Source organism: Leucopleurus acutus (genome assembly GCF_964270905.1).
Source record: "Leucopleurus acutus genome assembly, chromosome: 8".
Taxonomy (NCBI): domain Eukaryota; kingdom Metazoa; phylum Chordata; class Mammalia; order Artiodactyla; family Delphinidae; genus Leucopleurus; species Leucopleurus acutus.
Window position 1 is genome coordinate 81114927 of NC_139151.1, and position 18604 is coordinate 81133530.

The 18604-nt window shown below is 35.8% G+C and overlaps 1 pseudogene across 1 annotated transcript in view; it reads right to left on the bottom strand.

Annotated features, from left to right (window-relative positions):
• LOC309965483 (homeobox protein NANOG-like) overlaps positions 1 to 18604 on the bottom strand; it is a 113582-nt pseudogene that overhangs the window by 1141 nt on the left and 93837 nt on the right. The window lies entirely within an intron of this gene.

Consider the following 18604-nt stretch of genomic DNA (forward strand, 5'->3'; position numbering starts at 1 on the left):
ATAGGTAAATGAATAAACAAACTGGAGCCCAGTCACCCAATGGAATATTATTCATCAATAAAAAGATATGAGCTATCAAGCCATGTAAGACATCGGTGAATCACAAATGCCTATTGCTAATGGGAGTCAGCCAGTCTGAAAAGGCTATATACTGATGCATTTATATGACATTCTGGAAAAAGCAAAAATACAGAGATAATAGATTAGTAGTTGCCAGGAGTTTGAGGTTCGTGTATGTGTGTGTTTGGTGGGTGTGTATGTGTGTGTGGTGGGGAGGTGTTACAGAGTGGAGGCACAAGAGATTTTTTAGTGTTGTGAAACTATTCCATATGATACCGTGACAGTGGGTACATGCTACACATTTGTCAGAATCCATGAAACTTTACAGCACAAAGAGTTAACTTTAATGTATACAACTTAAAAAGTATTATTTAGAAGGCTGAGGGATCCCAGAATAGAATGCAGAATCGAATGGGGTTACAAATGTATGAAACAACCTCACTGACAGGAGTGCAGGTAAAAGGTGCTGACCTAACCCTGAAAACAAGTGGAGTCTGAAATTCTAAATGCCAAAGCAACAGTACATACACTCCACACTTCAGTCGAGAAAGCTGTTTCCCCTGGGGATATAGGTTAACAATTCTGAAATCACTACACCTGTATGCTAGAAATGAACGATAAAGGCAATAGATGGTATGGTAGGAACAAGTTTTCCTGGTGTTGGAGTGTAATCTAAGAAAGTTTTCATAGAAGTAATATTTGATTTCATCCTGAAAGAACATACAGAATTGCAGCAACAAGAGAAAGAAGAAAGGACGTTTCAGTGAGAGTGAATAGCTTTAGTCTGTTGTCCTCCAACTTTTAGGTCTCAGAAACCCTTTACATTTAGCACCCAAAGGGCGTTTAAAAACAATGCATTATATTGATTGATATTTTACTATTATGAATTAAAACTGCTGTGATTTTGACATATAATTTACAAATTCCTTTTAAAATAAAATAATAAACCTATTCATTGTATGTAGACTTGAACTTCCATGCCCCATTAAGGGTGAGTGTGGCAGCAAGACTTGCTTTCGCCAAGGAAATGTAAGCAAAAGAGACAGGTGCCATTAGAATCGGAATACTTTAAAAACTAGTGACAATTTCCTGTACTGTCTCTTTTCCATTACCACTGCCATGAGCAACATTTAAAATGGTGGCTGCTTCCACAGCCTGCAAGGAGATTACAACACTTGCCCTAGTCGAGTCATGAGAGACACAAAGCATGTACAATACATAAACCTCTGTTGTTAAAAGCCACTGAAATTTGAGGGGAAGCGGGTTGTTCGTTACCATCACATAATATAGCCTATCCATTCAAAATAAAATGAATCCTCTGGCTGTTAGAGATACAAACCACTTCTCTGGCAGCTTAAATGGGGATATATGTATATATATAGCTGATTCACTTTGTTATAAAGCAGAAAGTAACATACCATTTTAAAGCAATTATACTCCAATAAAGATGTTAAAAAAAAAACACTTAATTTAGTCTCTAACACAAAGTCTTTTCTGTAACCATCATTTTCATAGGAGGGAAGGGTTTATCGTTTTCTGATTATCATGGGACAGCACACTTATCCAGCATCTAACATTTCAGGAAGATGCCTTCGCATGTATCTTGTTATATATCTTTTAAGTAGAAATTATTATTTGTATCTTACAGATGTTGGAACTAAAGATTAAGAGTTTTGTAAAATACACAGATTGCACGACCAGTAAATAATGGACTCTCAACTTGAGTCAAGTTCTGACTTTGATGTATATACTCTTCCCATATGCTGTGATTCCTTTGGTTAATCTAAAGACAAAAAATTGACTATTATCCTCTAAGGGAAGTTTCTTATTATCTTTATTGTCTATAAAAGGTTAAGAATCTCATTTAAGCAATTTCCTGGATCTTCTGAAACCAGGTTTTTTTTTTGTTTGTTTTTTGGTTTTTTTTTTTGCGGTATGTGGGCCTCTCACTGTTGTGGCCTCTCCCATTGCGGAGCACAGGCTCCGGATGCGCAGGCTCAGCAGCCATGGCTCACGGGCCTAGCCGCTCCGCAGCATGTGGGATCTTCCCGGACCGGGGCACGAATCCGTGTCCCCTGCATCGGCAGGCGGACTCTCAGACACTGCGCCACCAGGGAAGCCCTGAAACCAGTTTTTAAATAAAGGTGATCTTTTGTTCTATGTTCTGAAAAGGAGTTCCTCTTTAAATTCTTCTGACCTAGGTAACTGAGTTTATACAAAACAGTAAGTAGTCCCAGATAAATTACAAGAGAAACTGGTCTTCTTGCCTTATGGAAAATGCAATGCAGAGGGGGGGATAAAAAAAGGAGATGCAGGGCTATTTTCTTTTGTCACTCAACAAGATAGACTTTTCACCCATTTGGGGAAAAATAAGGAGACAATTATAACCATGTCAATCACTTTCCTAGTCCTTCAACCAGTGTAAAAAGATTGTGGAAGTTTAAATTTAAAAACTAAAAAACAATTAGTTGTAAATTTTACTTTTTGTCACTTCCTGGATGGACACTTGTATTACTCAGATAAACTCTGGTTACATTTTCCTACTTATACAATCAAGAAAATGGTACCCCTCTAAAAAGATTATAGCAAAGTTTGTTTTTTATAATTTCATAAAATAATTAGCACAGAGTTTGCTATAATGGTGATTACATTTTATTTCCTCCAGATTCCCCATTAAAAAGAACCACAATACTTATCCTGAAAAGCTCCAGTTAAACAAAACCTTTAAACATAAATGTCTCAAAATATATGCTCTGTTTCATTTGGAATGAACAGACAGCAGAAAGTGGCTTCATCCATTTCACTGACCACATGTATCAGAGCAGAGGATTCTGTGAGTAATTTGGCTGTGAGGGTCTTTAGCCACCTACAAAGGGACCAAAACAGCCAGATTCGTTGTTCAATTTACTTCCTAAATCTAGAGAAAGCCTTAGCTAAAGGAATGTGAGCAATTTATTTATCTTTACCTTCAGTTGCTAGCGCTCTGGGCAATAATCATAGAAAATGTAGACACAGCTGAAAGCTCACAGAAGCTTCCAATGCTGAAGCCACATAGTCCAAGGTAAATTGCTTACTCATTTAGTGAAAATAAGAGGTAAGATGTGGAATGGCTTTACTTTTTAATAAATGGTATTTATATTTTCTAATTACCAAAGGGAATAATTTAACATATGCATTGTGGTAATTTTAGAAGACACAGAAGACTAAGAAAGGATAATGAGAAACCACATAATCCCATAAGAAAAATGAAACCCTAATCTCAGGTAACAAATTGTTGTCAAGTGAAAAGATCTTAATTGATTTTCTCTCGCTATGAAATTAAGATATTGATATTAATATTTAGTTATACTTACAGAATTTATAATGAAATACTAAATCAACAAATATCACATATATTATTGATTTGTAACAATAAAGTTTTGATTGAATATATCATAGATTAAATTTCCAAGATTTTTAATGGATCATTGTATTTTAGTGTATAGATATATCATGTTATATCTGCTTCTGAAGGATATGTAATTAAAAAAATTTTTCTGTATTCTAGCCATTACCACAAGGAACCTTTTTATTCATATGTACAATTTATTTAGCAAAACTCTAAAACTGGAGAATCCTAGCCAAAAGTTCTAAACTATTTAAGGCTTTCAAACTGTCCTCAGGAAAAAACATAAATATTAAAGTTAAATAATACAAACCATGTGAGAAAGTGTTCATTTTTCCATACTTGTGCCAATACTAAATAACAATCTTATGATCCAGCAATCCTACTACTGGGCATATACCCTGATAAAAACATAATTCAAAAAGAGACATGTACCACAGCATTCATTGCAGCACTATTTACAATAGCCAGGAGATGGAAGCAACCTAAGTGTCCATCAAGAGATGAATGGATAAAGAAGATGTGGCACATATACACAATGGAATATTACTCAGCCATAAAAAGTAACGAAATTGAGTTATTTGTAGTGAGGTGGATGGACCTAGAGTCTGTCGTACAGAGTGAAGTAAGTCAGAAAGAGAAAAAAAAATACCATATGCTAACACATGTATATAAAATCTAAAAGAAAAAAAAATGGTTCTGATGAACCTAGGGGGTAGGACAGGAATAAAGCTGCAGACATAGAGAATGGACTTGAGGACATGGGGAGGGGTAACTTGGGATGAAGTGAGAGAGTAGCATTGATATATATACACTACCAAATGTAAAATAGCTAGTGGGAAGCAGCTGCATAGCACAGGGAGATCAGCTCAGTGTTTTGTGACCACCTAGAGGGATGGGAGGGAGGTGCAAGAGGGTGGGAATATGGAGATATATGTATATGTATAGCTTATTCACTTTGTTATACAGCAGAAACTAACACAACATTGAAAAGCAATTATACTCCAATAAAGATGTTACATAAAAAATCTTTTAATATCCCATATTTTGTCAGTCTACACAATAACAACACTAACAAAAGCCAATTCTTATTTTCTTTGAAGGTTAATGACCTTAAAAATAACATCTTCATGTTCTCTATTCTTATATATTGCTTCTTTGAGTTGCCTGTTCAAATTCTTTCTCTATTTGTATTTTTGATCTTTTTTCCCCTCTTACTGACTTTTAAGATACATATGTATACACACCCACATATATATCTTTTTATCTTTTACAAATATTGTATCTTTCTAGTTTGCCATATGTATTAATTATGTTTATTTTTCTTCCATTACCATTAGGTAGTTTTAAATTTTTATATAGTTAATCTTTTTATATCTTCTATCATGCTTTAAAAGTTTTCCCAGTACTCACATTTCAAAACTCACTTTCTTATATTTCCTGGTTATTAAAATGATCACATATCTAAGTAATTAGTGTGATATAAAATATGAGATCTAAATTTATATGTTTAATGGTGTATAGCTCTTCTAGCACCATTTATTGACTATTTCTTACTTCCCCTATAATTTTGAAATGTTAACTTTAGCATGAAAATTTTTTCTACCTATACACTAGTCTTGTAACACCCTTAATTTTGGTGTATAGCGTGAAGTAATAAGCCAATATAATTTTTCTCAAGAATAACTAGTTTTGGGCTTCCCTGGTGGCGCAGTGGTTGAGAGTCTGCCTGCCGATGCAGGGGACACGGGTTCGTGCCCCAGTTCTGGAAGATCCCACATGCCGCGGAGCGGCTGGGCCCGTGAGCCATGGCCGCTGAGCTTGCGCGTCCAGAGCCTGTGCTCCGCAGCAGGAGAGACCACAACAGTGAGAGGCCCGCGTACAGCAAAAAAAAAAAAGAATAACTAGTTTTCACAGCACCAATGACTGAAAAATCTTTCCTCTTCTGTGTTCTACAATGCTCATTCTCTCTAATATTGAATGGCTATATATGCAGTGGTTTGTTTCTGGACTATTTTATTCTATGATTATATTTATTTGTCCCTGTACCAATGTTACAATATGTTAATTACTATAGCTTTATAATTAGTCTCAATGTTTTGGAGGCTATATCCCTATCTGCTTCACCTTTTGCTTCCTCGGGTATGGCTTGAATCATCTTGACTCTGCTTTTCTACATAATTTTAGAACAGCTTGGAAGATTTTCATTGGGATTGAAATTTCATAAATCATTACAATAGTGAATACAGTTTTATTATCCAGAGAATGAACTATCTATATCATTATTCCAGCATTCTTTTATGTTTTTAAATTATATGTGTAAGAACTTGCACCTATTTTATTAGATTAATTCTCACTTTCTTCATATTTTTTGCTAATGTAAATTGTATCTTTTTACATATGCTCATTTTGTTGCTATTGTACAGATTTTTACTGCAGTTTGTACGCTTATCTAGTGTTTAGCATACTGACGAATGTTTCTTCGAATTATTTATCTGTAGCTTCTCTTGTATTTTCCATGAAATAACCATATCTATCAATCTGAAAATTCTAACAGTTTTTTCTCTTCTAATTCAATCCTTATATTTTTAGTTTAATTTGTTTGTCTTCTGTATAGGTTAGGGCACCTCTCTTGCCATCTTTGGCATCAACAGATGCAATATTATTATTTATAATAATATTAGTAATATTAGTAAGATATATATATGCACATATGTATATATGTGTGTATATATATATATTTATATTTATATATTTGGTTTCCATCCCCTCTCCTGGCACAGAGCTCTTAAAGCCCTTGGACTTTCTAATGTAGCTAGAGTTCTAAAGGTGAAAATACTGTTTTATTATTTACAGCAAGCCCCTTTCAACCACTCCTGAGTTTATGTTAATAAAGTAACTTTTGAAAAAACCCCTAAGGATGGGGGTTAGATGCCAGAGCAACCAACCTTTTGATTAGTGGGTTGAAACTTTCACCCTCTGCCCTGTCCTATGGGGAGCGGATAGGGACTGGAGGTTGGATTAATCACCAATGGCCAATGATTTAATCAATCATACCACATAATGAAGCCTCCATAAAACCTCCAAAGGATGGGGTTCAGAGAGCTTTCAGGTTGTTGAATATGTGGAGGTGCTGGGAGAGTAGCAGCCCAGAGAGAAAATGTGAGAAGAGCTCTGTGCTCCTTCCCACATACCTTGCTCTAAGCCTGTCTTCCATTTGGCTATTCCTGAGTTATATCTTTTCATAATAAACTGGTAATCTAGTAAGTGAACCCTTTCCCTGAGTTTTGGGAGCAGCTCTAGCAAATTAATTGACCCAAGGAGGAGGTCGTTGAACCTCCAATTTAGAGCTGGCCAGCCAGAAGCACAGGTAACCTTGGACTTCCATTTAGCATCTGCAGTGAGGAACAGTGTTAATTGCGTGGAGGTGAGCCCTTAACCTGTGGGATCTGATGTTATCTACAGATAGATAGTGTAAGAATTGAGTTAAACTGTAAGAGAGTAGGTGGTGTTTGAGTACTTATTGGTGAGAGGAGACCCCCAGGCATTTGATGATCAGAAATGTCAGAAGTGTTCGGCAAAGTGTTGGAAATGAAGTATTGTATTGTGAGTAATGAAAGAAAACATTTTTTTTTCCTTTGCAGAATATTCTTAGTATTCCACTTTTTTCTCTATTGACTTTTTATCTATACTTCTTTTGATTATTTTAGTGATAATTTTAGGGTTAGCAATATACATCCTTAATTTATCCATATATTCGTGTCAATATTTCATCACTTCACTGCTCACAGTTCCCACTTCTCAATTCTCTCTTCCCATTTCTCTACACTTTCCTTATTACGTTTTACACTTCAAAATCTCTATTTCTGAAATATAACAACTTACAATATTCTTGTCAACTTCTTATACTTTATTAACCCCATGTTACAATTTTCTTTTTACTTTTACAGTTATTTTATTTTAAGAGAATTATGAAAAGGAACAAACATGTACTTCTGTGTTTATCCACTTAGTTACTATTTCTAGGGCTCTTCATTCCTTTCTGAGCTTTTTAACTGGCATGTTTCCCCTTCAGCTTGAAAACATGCTATAGCATTTCTTGTAGTTCAGTATAACTAAAGGCAAATTTTTTTGGATTTAATTTGTCTGTAAATGTTTTTATTGAACTCTTGTTCCTACAGGATATTTTTGCTGAATAATATATTCTGGGTAGATGGACTTCTTTTTCCTTTTAGCATTTTAAAGATATTTTCTTCTGCATTGTTTTTTCTAATGAGAAGATAGATGTCATTCATATTGTTATTTCCTTATATACAATATGTCTTTTCTCTTCCAACTGATTTTAAGATTTAAGATTTATTTAGCTTACAGAAATTTGACTATGGGACTTCCCTGGTGGCACAGTGGTTAAGAATCTGCCTGCCAATGCAGGGGACACAGGTTCCAGCCCTGGTCTGGGAAGATCCCACATACCACAGAGCAACTAAGTCCGTGTGCCACAACTAATGAGCCTGCACTCTAGAGCCCGCAAGCCACAACAACTGAGCCCGTGTGCCACAACTATTGAAGCCCGTGTGCCTAGAGCCCGTGCTCTGCAACAAGAGAAGCCACCACAATGAGAAGCCTGCACACCGCAATGAAGAGTAGCCCCCACTAGCCGCAACTGGAGAAAGCCCGTGTGCAGCAATGAAGACCCAATGTGGCCAAAAATAAAATAAATTAAAAAAATAAATTTATTTTAAAAATAAATAAATAAAGTTCTTTAAAGAAATTTGATTATGGTTTACTTTGCTGTGCTTTTTTTAGTACTTACCTTGCTTGGGATTTGCTAAATTTCTTAATCTCTAGATCAATGCTTTAAATCACATTTGATAACTTTTGGACCTAAATTCTTCTTAAATATTTTTTTTGCCCAATTGTCACTTTTGTCTCCTTCCAAATTCAAATTACATGTATCATGGGACCATTTGATATTATTTCCTGGGTCCTTTGTACTCTTTTCATTTATCTTTAGAGAATGATTTTGCTTATAGTGTTTTTAAGTTCTAGAATGTCCATGCCATTATTTTTTATCATTTCCATTTTCTGCTGGTATACCTATGTGGTTATGTATTAAGATTATATTTTCCTTCAATTTTTAAAAGAGTTTTCTTCAGTTTTTGACATACTTTAAATTGCTGTTTTAAAAGTCTTTGTCTACTATACCCAATTCTATGTCATCAATGAAGTAAGTTTCTATTGATTGTTTTTAAAAAAACTATCAGTCATATTTTCCTGTTTCTTTACATATCTGGCATTATTGATTACATATGGGGCATTGTGAATTTTATGTAGGTACCAGAAATTCTACTGTCTTTCCCTGAAGAGTATTAATTTGTGTTCTGGTGGGCAGTTTAGTCACTGAATGTTCACCTTGAACTTGCATAGGCAGGTTTTGTTTTACAGTTTGGTAGAGCTGATCTGTAGAAAGCCCATGATGTTTACCAAGCTTCTCCAACTTGTTAGGATTTACCCTCCAAACTCTGTGTTCAAATGTGAATCATGTCAGAGCTTAATTTTAGTCTTTGTCTTTACTCTAGGGCATGATCCTTATTCCTAAGGCATCCTTTTCTTATCTCTCAAATGTAATGGGATGTTAAAGATATTAATGAGGATTTAAGGTCTCTCTGCTTTGGCTGGACCCCAGTGTACCCAGCACTGCTCAGCCTTCAGTATCTTTATTCCTATTTCAGTCCTATAGCAGCCATTCCCACTACAGTTGTAGTCTCTTCCTCCCTGTGTGTATTCCAGCCCTCAGCCAAGTACTTGAAAGGGACTTTCCTTTTTAGTACTATACCTCGCTGAACCCATTTTAGCTCTGCCCTGAACTCTAAACTCTGTCTTTTCCTGAGGCTCTGCTTGAATTGCTGTACCAGAGTCATGATGCTGCACTGTAGTTATAAAATTTTCCTCAGTCCAGGGCAACCCTGAGGTTTGCCTTGAGAATTTCCTTTCTCTTAGTGATTACAGTCTTCTGTTGCCAGCTGTCCACTACCTGAGAACAGTTGCCTTATATAATTTGCACAGTTTTATGGTTGATTATGGCAGGAAGGCTAGTCCAGTACCACTGACGGCATCATAACCAGAAGCAGACATCTCTGCACCTAAAAGAATGTAATGTATTTCCTCCAGCCACTTATGTAAATCTTAATAAAGATGTAATCATGGTATATATAAAATTTTGAATCCTTCTATTCTTACCAAACACTAGAAGCATTATCCAACATTGCTTAAGATAATGATTAACCATCTGAAACACTTAATAAAAACAAATAGTTGGATTTGCAATAATTTTCTATAATTATAATAATTCAGAACTGTAAAAATCTTCTACTTTATAACTAATCTTATGTCTTAATTATTGTTCTTTCAGAGACTTGTGTGATTTAATCCTTGCTGTCAGTCACCCTGAAGCATAATACATACAGTTCTCATGAAAAGTAACTCAGTTACAAATCAATGCTTATAATCTGGAGTGGCAAATGTGACATCACTAGTAATGGCAAATATGACACTCGTCAGTAATAGTAGGTAATTGAAAGTAGAGAAATACGTGGCAGATAAGTGTTCATTTCCCTCTACTCTTGTCCTTCATTTTAATGTATTTGTAGCCTCCTCCACCCTTTTTTAAATGTACTATCTCCATTAAGAATTTTGGGGGCTTTGTTGAATTAATAACAGACTTCAGTATGACCTTTTCATTGATAGAGCTTACGATTTTAGGCTCATCTTTTCATTTCAGGTATTGACATTAGTAGCAGAATTCAGACATGGAATCAGGGTTATACTCCTTAGCTCACTTGACTTGACTTTTATATTTGAAACGACTGCTTGTCTTCTCTGTCCACAAGGTTTTAACATACATGGCAAGTCTTTTCATAGCTTAAGGCATATGTACCTTATGCTACAATTTGGATTCAATTCCAGTAAAAGCTCCTGCAGCTCCCAATGGGCAGCAATAGGCAGTAGTGCACTAGTAAGCATTTAACAGTTATATCACACACACACACAAAATACCTGAAGCTCTGATTGGTAGAATTTACTGTTGAGAAAAGATGTACATGATTTGCTCCAGGACACCACTGGCCGTGGGGCCTTTCCATCAGTTCTTGGAGGATGACTGACATCTCACTGGGTGCTCAAACATGCCTCCCGTCAGGCATCAACTTCAGTTATGCTTGATGAGCAGAGTTCTTCAGAAAGGTCACTAAACATTTGTTCCATTGTATATCACTTCCATGTGTCTTTAAAAGCCTTCTTTTTCTCACAAATATTTAAGTAGTCATCTTCTTGAGTGAAATTCAGGAAGTTTCAGATTTCTTTTTAGCTCTTTTTTTTCAGCTTTATTGAGGTATAATTGACAAATAAAATTGTAAGATATTTAAAGTGTGCAACATGATGATATGCTATATATATTCATCATAAAAGGATTCCCCTCGTTGAGTTAATTAGCACATCCATCACGTCACGTTTACCTTTTCTTTTCTTTCCTTTGCTTTCCTTTGCTTTCCTTTCCTTTCCCTTTCTTCCTTTCTTTCTTTCATTAGGAACATTTAAGGTCTACTCTCTTAGCAAATTTCAATTATACAGTACAGAGTTATCAACAATAGTTAACCATGCTATACATTAGATCCTTAGACCTTATTCCTCTTGTAACTGGAAGCTTGTACCCTTTTAGCAAACTCTCCTACCCCTAATTCCCTGAAATCAACTTTTATACTTTCTGTTTATATGATTTTGACTTTTCTTTTTTTAGATTCCACATATATGATACTCTGCAGTGTTTGTGTTTCTCTGTCTGATTTATTTCACTTAGCATAATACCCTTAAGATTGAGCCACATTGTCACAAATGACAAGATTTCCTTCTTTTTAAAGGCTGAAAAAATTACATTGTGTTATATATATATATAACATTTTTCTTATCCATTCATCCATTGACAGACAAGTAGGTTGTTTCCATATTTTAGCTATTGTGAATAGATGCTCTGAACATAGGAGTGCTGATATCTTTTTGAAATAATGGTTTTGTTTCCTTTGGATATATACCCAGAAGTGAGATTGCCAAATCATGTGGTAGTTCTATTTTTAATTTCTTGAGGAACCTCCATAATGTTTTCCATAATGGCTGCACCAATGTACATTCACAACAACAGTGCACAAGTGTTGCCTTTTCTCCACATCTTTGCCAATACTTGTTATCTCTTGTCTTTTTGATAATAGCCATCCTACAGGTATGAGGTGGTATCTCTTTGTGGTTTTAATTAGCATTTCCCCAATGATTAGTGATGTTGAGCATCTTTTCATGTACCTATTGGCAATTTGTATGTCTTCTTTGGAAAAGTGTCTACTTAGATCCTTTGCCCATTTTTAATTGGATTATTTACTTTTTTGCATTGAATTATATGAATTCCTTATATATTTTGGATATTAAGTGCTTATTGGATATATGGTTTGCAAATACTTTCTCCCATTCCATAGGCTGCCTTTTCATTTTGTTGATGAATTCTTTTGCTGTACAGAAACTTTTTAGTTTGATGTAGTCCCACTTGTTCATTTTTGCTTTTATTGACTTTGCTTTTGGTGTCATATCCAAAAAATCATTGCTAAGACCAATGTCAACATGCCTCCTATGTTTACTTCTAGAATTTTTATGGCTTTAGGTCTTACATGAAAGTTTTTAATCCATTTTGAGTTGATTTTTGTGTATGGTGTAAGATAGGGATCCAGCTTCATTCTCCTGCATGTGGCTGTCTAGTTTTCACATCCCCATTTATTGAAGAGACTCTCCTTTCTTCACTCAGTGTTCTTGGCTCCTTTGTTATAAATTAACTGACCATATATGTATGGGTTTATCTCTGGAATCTCATTCTGTTCCATTGATTGATGGTCTGTTTTTAAGCCAATACTATACTCTTTTAATTACTATAGCTTCCTATTATTTTGAAATCAGGAAGTATGATTAAATAAACAAATGAATAACCTTAGAAAAATGAATTAACATTTGGCATCCTCAGCTCCCATCAAAATTTCCATTAAAATTGATTAAAATAATTAAATTAACAAGCTCCTAGACTTTACTCCTGGAGAGATTTAAAATGTCAGTGTCATAATACTGTACAAAATAAGTAATTGAAGTACTACATATATCCATTCAGAGTTAATTTCATGTGCTCCATATAGCCTATATTTTAGGTCACAACCTCTAGATATGGTTAAAATCCATTTAGCATTTTAGCCAGCTGCAATAATAAACAGAAACACAGACATACCTAGATATACTTACATTTATTTATATAATTGCAAAAAGCTTTTTTATTTATATTGAGAATTCTTTCTGAAAATTACATTTAATGGTTACATATTTTATCCTTAAAATATGTAATTATTTACATATTAGCTACCAAGTTCCTCAAGACCTGTGGGTATAAATGGGGTCATACTTCATTATTTATTCAACTTTCACTGGCTCTTGCCACTGTCTTCCTATGTAAGTCTTCAGAGCCTGATAAGGTCCTGGAGTGTATTTTGGATAGTTCCCAAGTGGTCACATAATAGTATCTCACATTTCCTCATGAATATGGATCTAATCTACAACCATATGATTTCCAAAGGCCACTGACATTCTCTGACCACCATGGCGTCTACCAGGTAGCTCTGTGCCCTGTGGCTACCATCATTCTTCCTGGATTCCAGAATATTTTGGAGGAATGGTGGACAATTTCTCCATATTTACAGAAAATCACTGGCAAATACTACAGGCTCTACTAAGTGGTGTGACTGCTACTTTTGTCTACTTCCAGGTGTGCAAATAGCCTACCAGGGTCTACCACAGATTCCCAGGAGCCACCACAGATACTAGACTGATCTGCCACAGAGTGGGAAATAATGGTACTTCTTGTGTTACACCAAAGTAGTAGTTGTGTCCTGACACCAGAGAGGTGAATCACCTTTATTTTTTACTAATCATTCTCTTACTGGGAACACAGACAGAAGTCTAGGGGAATAGCCGAGACTATTTCAACAAATGACCGATTTAGAATCACCCCTTTCTCTGTCCCTAAAACTTTACTACCTGGTGAAGTTTGGGATATTTGGTTTATTTTCTCCATGGGATTAGTTCTTTCCCAGCTTCATCTTCAGTCACTCACTCAAATTGATTTCTGATAACTCTCCCTTCTTCAATCCTCTTTTCCACTACTTTATGAAACATAATAACAACTGTATAGCCATTACCATGTTATTCGACTGGGAGGTTTAAACTTTACTCCCTGTTGTAATAGAAATATTGGATTTTAAAGCTCTTTTTCGTGTTAGAGGTTATTTCTTTCAAATAAAAGATGGATTATTTGGGCAAAGGTTTTGAAAAGTTTTAGAATTCTGAATATGTATTTAAAAGTAGATATTCCTGGGGCTTCCCTGGTGGTGCAGTGTTTGAGAGTCCGCCTGCCGATGCAGGGGACACGGGTTCGTGCCCCGGTCCGGGAAGATCCCACATGCCGCGGAGCAGCTGGGCCCGTGAGCCATGGCTGCTGGGCCTGCGCGTCCAGAGCCTGTGCTCCGCAACGGGAGAGGTCAGAACAGTGAGAAGCCCGTGTACCGCAAAAAAAAAAAAAAAAAAAAAAGTAGATATTCCTAACTGATTTTTGCTTATAGGTAATTAATTTACTAATTTCAAGAAAGTAATTTCTTCATTAAGCAATTTCTGTGGTAAAATAAGTGTCATTCTTCAAAACACCTCCATTACGTGCTGTAAATATGTCTAGCTATACTGAAAGTGTGTCACACAAAATCATCAAAACCTTGTAGTTCTTAAAAAAAAAAGAACGAAATTCACTTTAGTTCCCTTGCTAGTAGAGTATTAATCTCTCAAAATTGTGCAATTATTTAAGCTTTCACATTTAAATGCCAAGGTTTAGGGCTAGGCTTTGAAATCTTACACCCATAAATTTTGAGTATGTTATATACACAAAACAATTCCTCCAGTCTAACATGAGATATTGGTGGCCTTGATAGTATGTCATCTCCCTGTCCTATTACTCACAGGGAATTAAATGGATGCCATCCTTGAAGAGTTTCCATGAACTCAATGAAAACCATGTTAATTATATTTATAATTAGCTTTTCTTGGCTCTGAACTAACCAATTCCTACTCTCTGATCCAGTGAGTTGTACATGCCGATATTATGCTTTGTCCTTGCCTATATCAATGTACCAGCTATTGACATTCAAAATGAGTTTTTAAATGTATTTATAATTGCTGAATAATTTTTAATCCTTTCCTCCATCTTTCTTTTCTCTTTCCCTTACTTTTTATTAAAAGGCAAAATAAAATGTCTATAATAGATAAAGTAGTGTGTATGTATAGATAAAAACATCCCAGACCAACTTGCCAATAGAATTAAAGGCACATTAAAGTAAATGTTTTAAAAATGTATCATATAAGCCTGTCAGAACAATCTAAAAATAAGGCTCACATAGGACTATGCATGTTGAACGAATACTTTGTATCTGTTGATTTATAAAAGAAAATTATCATGATCTTCATCATTCCAGGTATGATTACTGAATGCCTACCCGGTATCAGGTAATGTCTTGAGCACTTTGCTAATTGTATTAGTTTTCTAGGGCTGCCATAACAAATTACATAATCTTGGTGACTTAAAACAATAGAAATTAATTTTCTCACAGTTCTGGAGCCCAAAAGTCTGAAGTCAAGGTATCAGCAGGTTTGCACTCCCACCGAAAGATGTAGGGGAGATTTCGTTCCTATCTTCTTCCATCTTTCGGTAGTTACCAACTTCTTTGAGGTTGTGGCTACATAACGCCAATCTCTGCCTCCATGGTCATACGGCTTTATCCTCTCCTCTGTCTCTTCTCTGTGTCTCTTACAAGGAAACTTGTCATTAGATTTAGGACCCACCCGAATAATCTAGAATGAGCTCATCTCAAGATCTTTAGCTTATTTACATCTGCAAAGACCCATTTTTCTAAGTAAGGTAACATTCACAGGTTCTGGAGATTAAGGCATGGACATATATTTTTAGGGAACACTATTGAATCCACTATACTTACATATTTCAAATTGTAATAAATATAGGGAAAAACAGAATGAAAGAGGTTAGCAATTTTCTTAAGGTTGCACAGATCATAAATGGTAGGACTGCAGAAATAGAACTCGTTCCACTGCATTTTAAAATTTTTTAAAACTTTTTAATGGTTGTGTTGGGTCTTTGTTGCTGCGTGTGGGCTTTCTCTAGTTGCGGCAAGTGAGAGCTACTCTTTGTTGCGGTGCATGGACTTCTCATTGTGGTGGCTTCTCTTGTTGTGAAGCACGGGCTCTAGGCGCGCAGGCTCAGTAGTTGTGGCATGTGGGTCCTAGAGCACGCAGGGGTCAGTAGTTGGCGCGGCAGGCTTAGTAGTTATGGCTTGCGGGCTCTAGAGCTCAGGCTTAGTTGTGGTAAATGAGCTTAGTTGCTCCGTGGCATGTGGGATCTTCCCGGACCAATGATCAAACCCGTGTCCCCTGCATTGGCAGGCAGATTCTTAACCACTGCGCCACCAGGGAAGTCCCTCGTCCCACTGCGTTTTGTTGTGTTTCTATTCAGGTATTATTGGCATACAAACAAGCTGTACATATTTAATGTATACATCTTTTTTTTTTTTTTTTTTTTTGCGGTACGCGGGCCTCTCACCGCTGCGGCCTCTCCCCTTGCGGAGCACAGGCTCCGGACGCGCAGGCTCAGCGGCCATGGCCCACGGGCCCAGCCGCTCCGCGGCACGTGGGACCCTCCTGGACCGGGGCACAAACCCGCGTCCCCTGCATCGGCAGGCAGACCCTCAACCACTGCGCCACCAAGCCCTAATGTATACATCTTGATGGGTTTGAAGATAAATAAACACCCATGAAAGTGTCATCATTACATTTTACTTGTTCATGTACTAATTTGTTTCGCTCTTTGGGTCTAGTTATCTTGACTGAGACATTCTCTTATTCTACAATACGTTCCCAATGCCTCACTTTTGGCCTTTGATTCAGATTAGGCATTAAGTAACCAATCATTGAATAAATAAATGTGTTGTTTTCTCACCAGCAAGTCCAGCTATGGCCAATATCCATGATATAAAGAAAATGTATCTGTTACTTTACAGCTGCTTTACCTAAAGGTTATCAAAATTCAGTAGCAACAGCTAATCTCTTTCCAGAGATATTTAGTATGAAAATCTAATTCTTTAGACTGACTTAAAGAACAAGCTCTAAGATATAACTTTAAAAATAAGAATTGACCATTTCTCACTTTCCTCTCTGTTATTTAAAAATTATTTTTATTATTATTTTTAAGTCAAGGATAACTGAAAGAACAAGAAGATCTTCATAAGTTACCTCTTTATTTGGTCTTTAAGCACAGCCACTGACACATATTGACTGGTATACGATTTGTATTGAGCAGCAAGATCCAATTTGTTGCCTAGTTATTGCTGATGACTGAAGATAGTTTTTGTTTTTGCTTTTATTTCCCCAGACAAATTAAGTGATAATTGGGGGTGGCCAAACACCACATCAGAACTACTCAGTCTCTGTGGCAATTGTTTTGTAAATGAACCATTCAGACCCCCACCCCTCCTTGAGGGAATTTGAGTTATTCATTTTGATAGGCAACTAAAATTTTGGTAATATAAAGGGACAGGATTGAAAAATATATGATCTGATCTATTTGAGGAATAATTTTCTCATAGTTACTAATTTTTGTTGTTGTTGTTCTGAGCTCTTTCACTCTGTGTTTTCTTTGTCATTCATTCATTAACCATTCTCATGCCAAGGCAAATCCCATCTAGTTAAATCTTTAGTGTTTTATCATAGACCTCTTGCTTGGTTTAGATGTACTTTTTTCTTGGGTTGTTCCAACATTGGGATTCCTTATTTGTTTTCTAAACATTCCTGAGTTTGGCAAGGAGGCTTTGTGCATTGCAAGGAGATTGACAAATTTCTATTGTAGGTCACTAAAAAAGGGAGTTGGTGTCAGATTCATGGATTTGAGAATGCAGTGGTTTGAAGGAATAGAATTCAGAGACACTAAATTGTTAGAACTGAAATATAATTGACTTGAAGTATACCATTAGGCACAGATGTACATTAAGCCAGAAGAAAATAAACCTTCTCAGTATTTCTGATGTTCAATTTCTTCATTTATAAAATGCATATTATAACACATTTCCACCAGGTTTCATATGAAACCTGGATGAGTAACACATGTAGAGCATCTGGCACAATGCCTGAAACATATTAGGTGCTCAAATATTATTGCTTTAAAAAGCTCAGGTAGGACAGATAATTTCAGGAAGTTTTCTCCATAATTTTAGTGGAAATAGATCATGTAGTTATTAATTTCTTACATTTGTGAGTTTTGCACTGCCCAACATTTACCCCTCAAGCATACTAGCTCAATAAACTAAATTGAGAGAGCAGATATGTTTCTCAGGGAAAATTTGCATTAACCAAATTAATGACACTAGCAGATAAAATCAGAATGTTAATTTCTTAATTTTCTGCTTAAAACTAGTTGTCATGTAGTTTTAAGTATGTGAGTCCTTATTATTTTATCTCTGTTGGCAGACTACATGGGAAAGCAAATTATAATTAGAATGCTACGTGGAATCTCAACAAGGAAAAGTAGATGAACAAAACTGTAATTACCATCAGATTTACGTAGTTTATTAAATTCATCTCCACAACATGGATGCCCTTGTTAACAACAGTGGAATGTTTAAATCTCATTGCCTAATTTTTCTTTCCCTTAGAATATGGGTTGGATGGCTATTATATTCGTTTGCTTTTACTAAAATTTTATGACCAACCTCCTGGCAGATTAATCTCTTTTTCTTCAGGAATGTTGACATCTTCAATCAAGAGTAGTCAGTTCTTGTTTGCTAAGAGCAACTCTCTGTCCTTAAAAGAAATTCTCAGCTCTCAGCTCTCATTAATTGTGTGTTGATTTTTACAATATAAATGTCAGAAAGCAATCTCATTTTTCTTCCGTAATTTTTGGATCACCTCTAACTGAAGACAGTACTTAATTTTTTTTTCCAGTTTACTGAGAAATAATTGACATATCTCACTGTA